Here is a 7623-nt window from a genome sequence, read left to right as displayed (position 1 = left end):
TTTTTTAGTGTGTGAGTATTTCACCCAGATATATATATGTATATATATATATATATATATATATATATATATATATATATATATATATATATATATGGTGGAGTCATACCTCAAAGGTTTTTCAGTTTTAATTGGAGTGAAAGGACCGGACTCGGGTACAGAATACATGCTGCACCTTTCCAGCTATTGCATCCTCCTTCCACTTGTTACTTTTTGTTGGTCCATTACATTAAATCCTAGTAAAAATACACTGAGCTTTGTGGCTGTAATATGTCAAAATGTGCAAAGATTTGAGCATTATGACTATTTTTGCTAAGCACTACATCCTAAGATAAATAAAATATAATTTGCTCTCTTAATGACTACAAGAAAATGGCATCTGCGTTTGGAAAAAATACAAGGATATTAAAGCTTCGGTTACAGTAAAGTTTGATAGACACTGACTGAAATTTTATGGCCCCAAATCACACAGCGTGACATTTAATAAATCCTTAATTTCTCTATTATCATAAAATCTGGCCTTAACCCTCCAAATAACCACATATTAAACAGGTGAATTATTATCCATGTCAACATGAATGTTTTTGGTTTACTGTTTATCACCAAAGTGCTACTGAAACCCGAAAATGTCGAAGACAATTTGGCTATTTAAATCTGACAGTAGGATAGTTAATCAGTACCCCTGATGATAACTGCAAATTGCCCAAGATTATGTTGACACATCTTCATTGCCGCATGTAGGAGGGGGTTCGATAGCGGCAGTGCTGCCATTTATCCCGCCGGCAGCCCCGGGGGATTCTTCTTCTGCAGTATTCTTTTTAATGTCTGGCAATTAAAGGCCGTCGAACTGCCGGGGAGGGAGGATGGCTGGGGAGACGGAGGAAGCTGGTGCAAATGAAATGAGTTTCAAGGAGACAGAAGCACAAAGGGAAAAGAATAAGGAAACAGGTATATAAATAGATGTAGAGCACCTCACAAAATTACTAAGACCTCTTGAAGTTCTTCACATTTTGTTAGTGTACACCACAAAGACTGCAGTATTATAATGCATTTCATTGTAAGTTTTTTTTTTCACAGACCGACAGAAAGAAGTGACTACCTGTGAAGCGAAATCAAAACAGTCACATGGTTTTCAGTTTTCTTTACAACGAAGAACTTAGGGTTCTGTACATTTGTGCTATACCAGCCAATTCTTTACAGAGCCACCCATTGCTGCTGTTACGACTACAAGACTTTTAGATTGTGTTTCTATCAGCTTTGTACATCTAGAGAAAAGCAATTTGCAAAGGAGCTAATTGGGACAAACATAAGTTTTCAAGGTTTGCCATAGATTATCTTGGAATTAGGCCTAAACTTTGACTGGTTTAGTTGAAAACCAGTCAAAGTTTATATGTTGACATAGAGCATTCTATTATAATTTGGTCATATGCATAGGGTTGTGTTGCCTTTGGATGAAGCTCTCACTAGACAGCTCAGATTTTAGGAGTGCTAAGCTAAATTAAGCTAAGTTTGTTCTGTCCACAGATTCCCCCACCCAGACTGTAGCTGATTACAGCTCCTTCAGAGTTCATCTCTGGCAATATTGCTTTAAAACTAATTCTGCTTTAAACATCTCCACAACTTTCTTCTTGAGGTGTCTGCTGTGTCCCTCGGTCTTCGTGATGCTCTTGGTTCAACAATGTTCTCTGAAAAACCTCTGGAGGATTTATTCTGAAATAAAATTAAAGCGTACTTCAAATCAATATTTGCAAAAATGATACCGTCAATTAAAGCAGCATACGCTTTTTTGTGTTTGTCTATAAAAACTTCTATACTTTTTAGTGTTTGGTTGTAAAGTGAAAAAAAAAAAAAGCTTTAATATTTTTTATGACGCTCTCAACAATAAGTCAATGGTAAAACAACTAACTTTGACTTTCAGAAGCTGAAACTCTCTTCTTTTGTCCAATTCGTGAAAAATTCCACCTCACAGCGAGAGAGCTCGTCGTCTTGTTGCATCGACACTACCTTCCAGTGTCTTCTGCATGTCTCATACAAGCTGCACAGCAGAAAAGCTGTTCGACAGGCAAATCTATCGTGCCTAGTTTTCACTCTCAGTAGCAGTTGATGCTAATGCTTTACATATCTATCAGACTGACAGGCACAGCATGTTGGTTTGTTTCACTCAAAGGGAGAAATTAATCACACACATTTAGTACAACAAGAGAACATTTGAGCTCTGCATTAACTGCACTCACGCTGCTTTTGATGGCCATATTAAGACAATAGTCTCTGACTTCTTATTGCGGCTATTTGTTAACAGTTCTAACTTAACTGTCAGAGCCGACTCCTTTCTGCGTGCTTTGTATGCCTGTGTACGTTTACAGCACATGTTGTGAACAGCAAACGTCAAGTTTTTCCAAGTTATTTCCCTGTCAAACTTTTAAAAATGCCACTGTGTGGACATGTGTGGCAGTTTCCCTTTTCCCTTGACAACCTTTCTGTGAGTAAAAATATCACCAACAACTTTTTTTTTCTCAACGTATTCCTCCATGAAAGGACAGTGTTAAAGTGGTCCCAGCAAATGGCAGCTCCCGTGTAAAGCAAATCATAATACAAGCACATTATAGGCAGATTACATCTATTAGTTGCTGCTGAGCTGCATGCAAATGGCATGCCCATGGGAGACCAGAAAATCGCTTTAAACTTCAATAAGTTACGAGCGGCGGTAAGCCGAGCCATAATCTGCACAAAGCCCCAGGCAGCGGCAAGACTGGATGCAATTAGAGAGGAAATAAATTTCTATACTGTAAATAAAGAGAAAGTAAAAAAAAAAAGAAGAGACTGATGAAAGTGAAATGAGCATTGCGAATTGAGATGGATTGGTTTATTTTAATTGTCATTGTTCAATCCACCTGCAGGTCACTGATAGCGATCAAATAGGGTGACTATTTAACTGATGTAATGTGAGTTATAGAAAACCTCAACCTTTATGAAAATGCTGAGATTCCTCTTTCATACAATCATTTTGGTGAGTTTCATTACATTTTTGCAACCCTTAGATTTATGACCTGTCATACGGATGCCTTGTCAGGAATTTACAGTCATCTGAAATAGTTACAACAGCCACATTAAACAGTCACATTCTGGTGTCAAAACTAATTTTGTAATTCGTGTTTCACTCGTATACCTATTTTCATGATTTTATTTATTTACACATATACAGCAAAAATAAACCTTGTACTCATTAAAAGTTTCAACAAAAATATCAATAAAAGATAAGATTAGAACAGCTTTCCCCATTGTAGTTAGTTCAGTATTTCAGTGCAGATCTTCTCAGTCGGTCATGTTTAATTTAATATTTTGGGTCACTATCATGTTAACATTTTTCCACAACATATGCTCACGCATTTCAAATAAAGGGATCCACAATTAGTTGTAACACTAGATTTTATTTGAAAAATATTTATCTTATAACAGTATGGTAATAATACCAGTGTATTATAAGCCTGGCAGGGCACCAGGCTTCACGTGTGTCCCCACCAGGCTTACCATTAGTGTATCTTAGATATTTCTAATTTATTGCCTTTTTTTAAGACATTATAGTTGGTGTTTAGGTATTAATCTTCCAGTCTTCTAAAAATGCATAACTATCAAGTAATATGTTCAAATTTCCTGTCAATTTTCTACATTATTTTAACTCAAAAACGTGGCGGCCGGCTGAAAGACTGCCCTAGCGCCCCAAGCACCGGGTTTAGCAAGTTTTCCGGGGGAAACCCTGTAATACTGCAGCCTGTTTAGTTTTTATGAATTTTAATAAAATATTGTCACATGGACGTCATCGTATTGTTTATGCTGCAATAATAATCTGTGAAAAAAATCTAACTCCTCCACCCCCTTCCAATGCCACTATTATCATCTGCAGGAATGTGCCGCTACCATTCAGAAACAACAAACCAGTGATGGGGGGGAAGGTCTTAGGGCTGCCAATGAGTCTCATGTAAATGCTGCTCAATGTGCTAATGGCAAAAAAAAACAACAACTTACTGTTACAGGAAAAAAGTTTATCCACTGTCATCAGTGACCATGCTAACTGAGCACTCACTGCAGGCTTTGCTGTTGGGAAGAAACTGTAGCTTAGCAGAAAGCAAGGGGGAGGTGAGAGCAGTGCATACCCAAGAGGACTGACAGTACTAAAACCCTCATCCTGGCTCTGACTGATTGTTTCTGACCAATCAATGGAACTTTTGGGAGGTGAATATCCTATTACTCCTGTCATCAATCCAACATTTTAGAAAAGGAACATCTTACTGACTGTTAAAGTGGTGCCAGCATGATGGTCTGGGACTGCTTTCCTGCTTCAGGTCTTACAAAGAAAATCAGTAACTATGGATTATTACCACTGTCAGCATATTTTTCGTATTTATTTACAAATTTTGACAATTATTGAGTCAATATGTAATATATGTCATTAAATTGAGCACTATCAGAGATGATAAGTTTATAGTAGGTGTGTGAATGACCTAATCGACTTGACTGCTGATTGCAGCAATCCAGATTATTAGCAGAAATAGAGGGCCCCAAAACCAAATTTCGCTTAGGCCCCCATGGAGGCTTGGGCTGGCCCTGGATGTAGGACTAAATAAGTGTCACTTCTTCCTACTCCTTTTCAAACAAAAAAGTGATAAACAAATACTTTTGTTCTTACGTATGCACACATTTTTCTCTGTCCCACTGATTGCTTGTTCTCTCTCTCTTTAAAAAAAAACAAAAAAAAACGAGAGAACATGTTTGAAATACATAAATAAATGAAATTAAATCTAAAATGACACTTTAAGACAGCTACCTTCTTGTGTTATTGTGTGTACAACAGAGAAGTTTTGAGTTTTGATGGGTTGTTTTTTTAAGTAGAGAGACTGTGTATGTCAAAGAAGGGCAATCAGAATGTGGTTCGGATCCATAACTACCGGAGTGAAAAAATCCTGATGTTTTTGAACATCCTCTGTGTTGTGATAAGTTAGAATCACGCGCTCCTGCTGCGCTCTCTGCTCCTCCACCCGGCTTCACGTTATTGGTCAAAGTCAAGAGATCCCGCCTCTGATTGGACAAAATTATGTCCGTCACGTAAAGCAGGAATTGTTTCAGGAAGTAGTGGTGTGTTGGCATTCTGGAGAAATTTGGATCGAAGTACATCTAAACAGACATTTCAACAGCTCTGCTTCCTCACGTACGTCAACCAGGGGAAGTATAATGCAGAGGACCCTCGCCTAAATAACTCGTTTTCTCGACAAAAAGCATAACTGTAAGTACGCACGACGATGCAGTGAATAGAAGCTGTTGCAGTTACAATGTGTTTGTTACCTTTTGGAAAGTTGTGTTATGTGCACATTTACTCTCTAGTTAATATAAATACTCGTATGTTGTAATAAAAGAAAATATTCTTAACTACAGTTCACAGAAATATTATTAAAAGTGCAAATCATTACTTCTAAAAATAATTCACCCATTTAATAAATACATCTTTATAACTTCTTCTTTTTATTTAAGAGCTGTTATTTGCTAGACTCCATAACTTTATTTATTGCATTTAGTCAAACACAAAAAGTACCTACTCTGATTTTTTGTTTGTGTTGAGCGCCTTTGGTCCCGCATATTCTCATGGAAATTGGACTCCTGGATCCTGTTTGCTCTACTGCAGTTTTTCATGATCGAGTTTCTTGTGAGAGCTCTTTGATTGTCACAAAGCCGTTAGGAGAGAGCCAGAAACATTGGTAAGGGACATGGTTATGCAGATGTGCACACACACTTTCCCTTCAAATAGCAGAAAAACTGCTTCAGTTTTGGTGGGCAAAATTATAGGCAAATATTATTATTCTAGTTCTGAAAAGACCCAGATACAGAATGTTTGATCTTGCAGTAAGATCATGGATTGGCTACTTGACTAGGTAAATGACTGCTGCAGGGGACCAACATGACATTAACGTGTTGTTTTTGGATGTATGAAGCTTACAACTTAATAAAAACAGAGACATGCAGAGAAGCAGACGTAGAAATAAACTGCACTAAAAGGGACTTCTAATCTAATATTAGCTTTATTTTCAACACACTTTCTTTTTATTTTTAACGAACCCCACAAAAGATTCGGAAGCTCTGTAATGCTTGATCTCTCTCTCTCTCTTTTTTTTTGGTTAGATTTCACAGGATAAATAAGGAGATTAAAGTAAACAATTAGGGACATTCTGGATCTGTTTCTTCGCTTTTCTTAATTTTTCAAATGTAATATTGAAGTATAAGATCGGGACTGATCAATGCTGGACACTCAAAATCAAATGATTTGAACTCGGGGGTGGGGGGGGGAGTGGGCGGAAGCAAAAAAACCTGATTTGGACATCCCTAAAATCTGAGGAAGTGAGATTGCACACGAAAATAAATGCTGCTGAATTTTTATTCTCCTTTTAAAGTGCAGGTATAATATTATCATATTGCAAGACAGTAAAGCAGCTCAGTGCTTTCACTCTTTCTAACTTTAAATATTAAGGTTTTCAATTTTGTTTTTTGTTTTTCTCTCTCTCTCCTGTTTCCTTTAACTTGCTGACTCTGGTTTCCGACTGCCTCAGAACAATAGCTGCACATATATCCTTCTCCTCTTGCTAGCCCTATCGGGTTAGAAATGCGCTTGTGAACAATGTTGTTAGCAGGAGGTAAAACTCAGGTGGCAGCAGCAGCGGTCTCCCATGAGAAGGTATCAGTCGGGAGCAACAGCCAGCCACGCTACTTGAACATGCTAATTCGGGTTCTCTCTCTTCCTATTCCCCAGCTGCTTCTCCAGACTGTCCCGCTGCTTCTGTTCCTTTTGGATGCGGATAGTTGTTTTTCTCTATTCTCTCCATGTACTCACCTGCATGTACACATTTTCCTCTCTTTGACTTTTAAATACAATCATTTTATTTTCATTTTCATTTGTAGCTGTTGAGTGCTATTTAGCTATGGATGGGATCTATATTTAGCTCATCCATACTTCTTGGTCCCTGTTGAAGAAATCATCCCCACAGAATGATGATGTTTGATTTGACGTCTATGTGAAAAACTCCATCCTGTACTTGTTATAGCTTTTCACACTTCAACATTTCCCATATTTGTGGAGAGCATGACAAATGATTATCCTGTCAGCAACTGTGGATCTTTGCACTTTTCTTCTTCTGGCCAGTGAGTTTAGGTAGACGGCCACTTCTTGGTACATTGGTGTTTTTTACTTTTGCATAGCAAACTATGAGACGTCGAAAAATTGGAATATTGTTTTGCAATGTAATTCTGTTTTAGGCTTCTCTAACTTTATTCCTGGTCTTTTCTATTGTGCTGCTTGGTCGTCGTAAAGCTGTTTGTTAATGCTAATGTTCTCTAACAAACTTCTGAGTCCTCCATAGAGCAGTTGAAGTTATTAAAAACACATAAACTGTTTAATAATTATGAGACTCCTGAAGGGAATGTGTTTGCTGGATTTTATTTGGAAGTATCAGAAGATGTATCAGATGGCTAATTACAGATTTTTATTGTGGCAAATGTAAAAAAAAAAAAAAAAAAAAAAAAAATAGTTGTCCCCCGTCCCTCACAAGGGTTTTTAAAAATAATTGGCCCCCATAAAAAATT

The 7623-nt window shown here is 37.4% G+C and overlaps 1 protein-coding gene across 2 annotated transcripts in view; it reads left to right on the top strand.

Annotated features, from left to right (window-relative positions):
• The first annotated feature begins 5093 nt into the window (after positions 1 to 5093).
• The window catches only part of triqk (triple QxxK/R motif containing), a 38162-nt gene continuing 35632 nt past the window's right edge, over positions 5094 to 7623 (top strand). For both annotated transcript variants that reach the window (XR_001427802.1, XM_015055394.1), the window contains exon 1: positions 5094 to 5278. The gene's annotated coding sequence lies outside the window, so the exon portion shown is untranslated. The remainder of the gene's footprint in view (positions 5279 to 7623) is intronic.

The sequence above is a fragment of the Poecilia latipinna genome, unplaced genomic scaffold, assembly GCF_001443285.1.
Source record: "Poecilia latipinna isolate Pla-1442-1.1 unplaced genomic scaffold, P_latipinna-1.0 Scaffold1313, whole genome shotgun sequence".
In the NCBI taxonomy this organism is placed as follows: domain Eukaryota; kingdom Metazoa; phylum Chordata; class Actinopteri; order Cyprinodontiformes; family Poeciliidae; genus Poecilia; species Poecilia latipinna.
The sequence above is the reverse complement of the archived record's forward strand: the minus strand, read 5'-3'. Positions and strand labels throughout refer to the sequence as shown.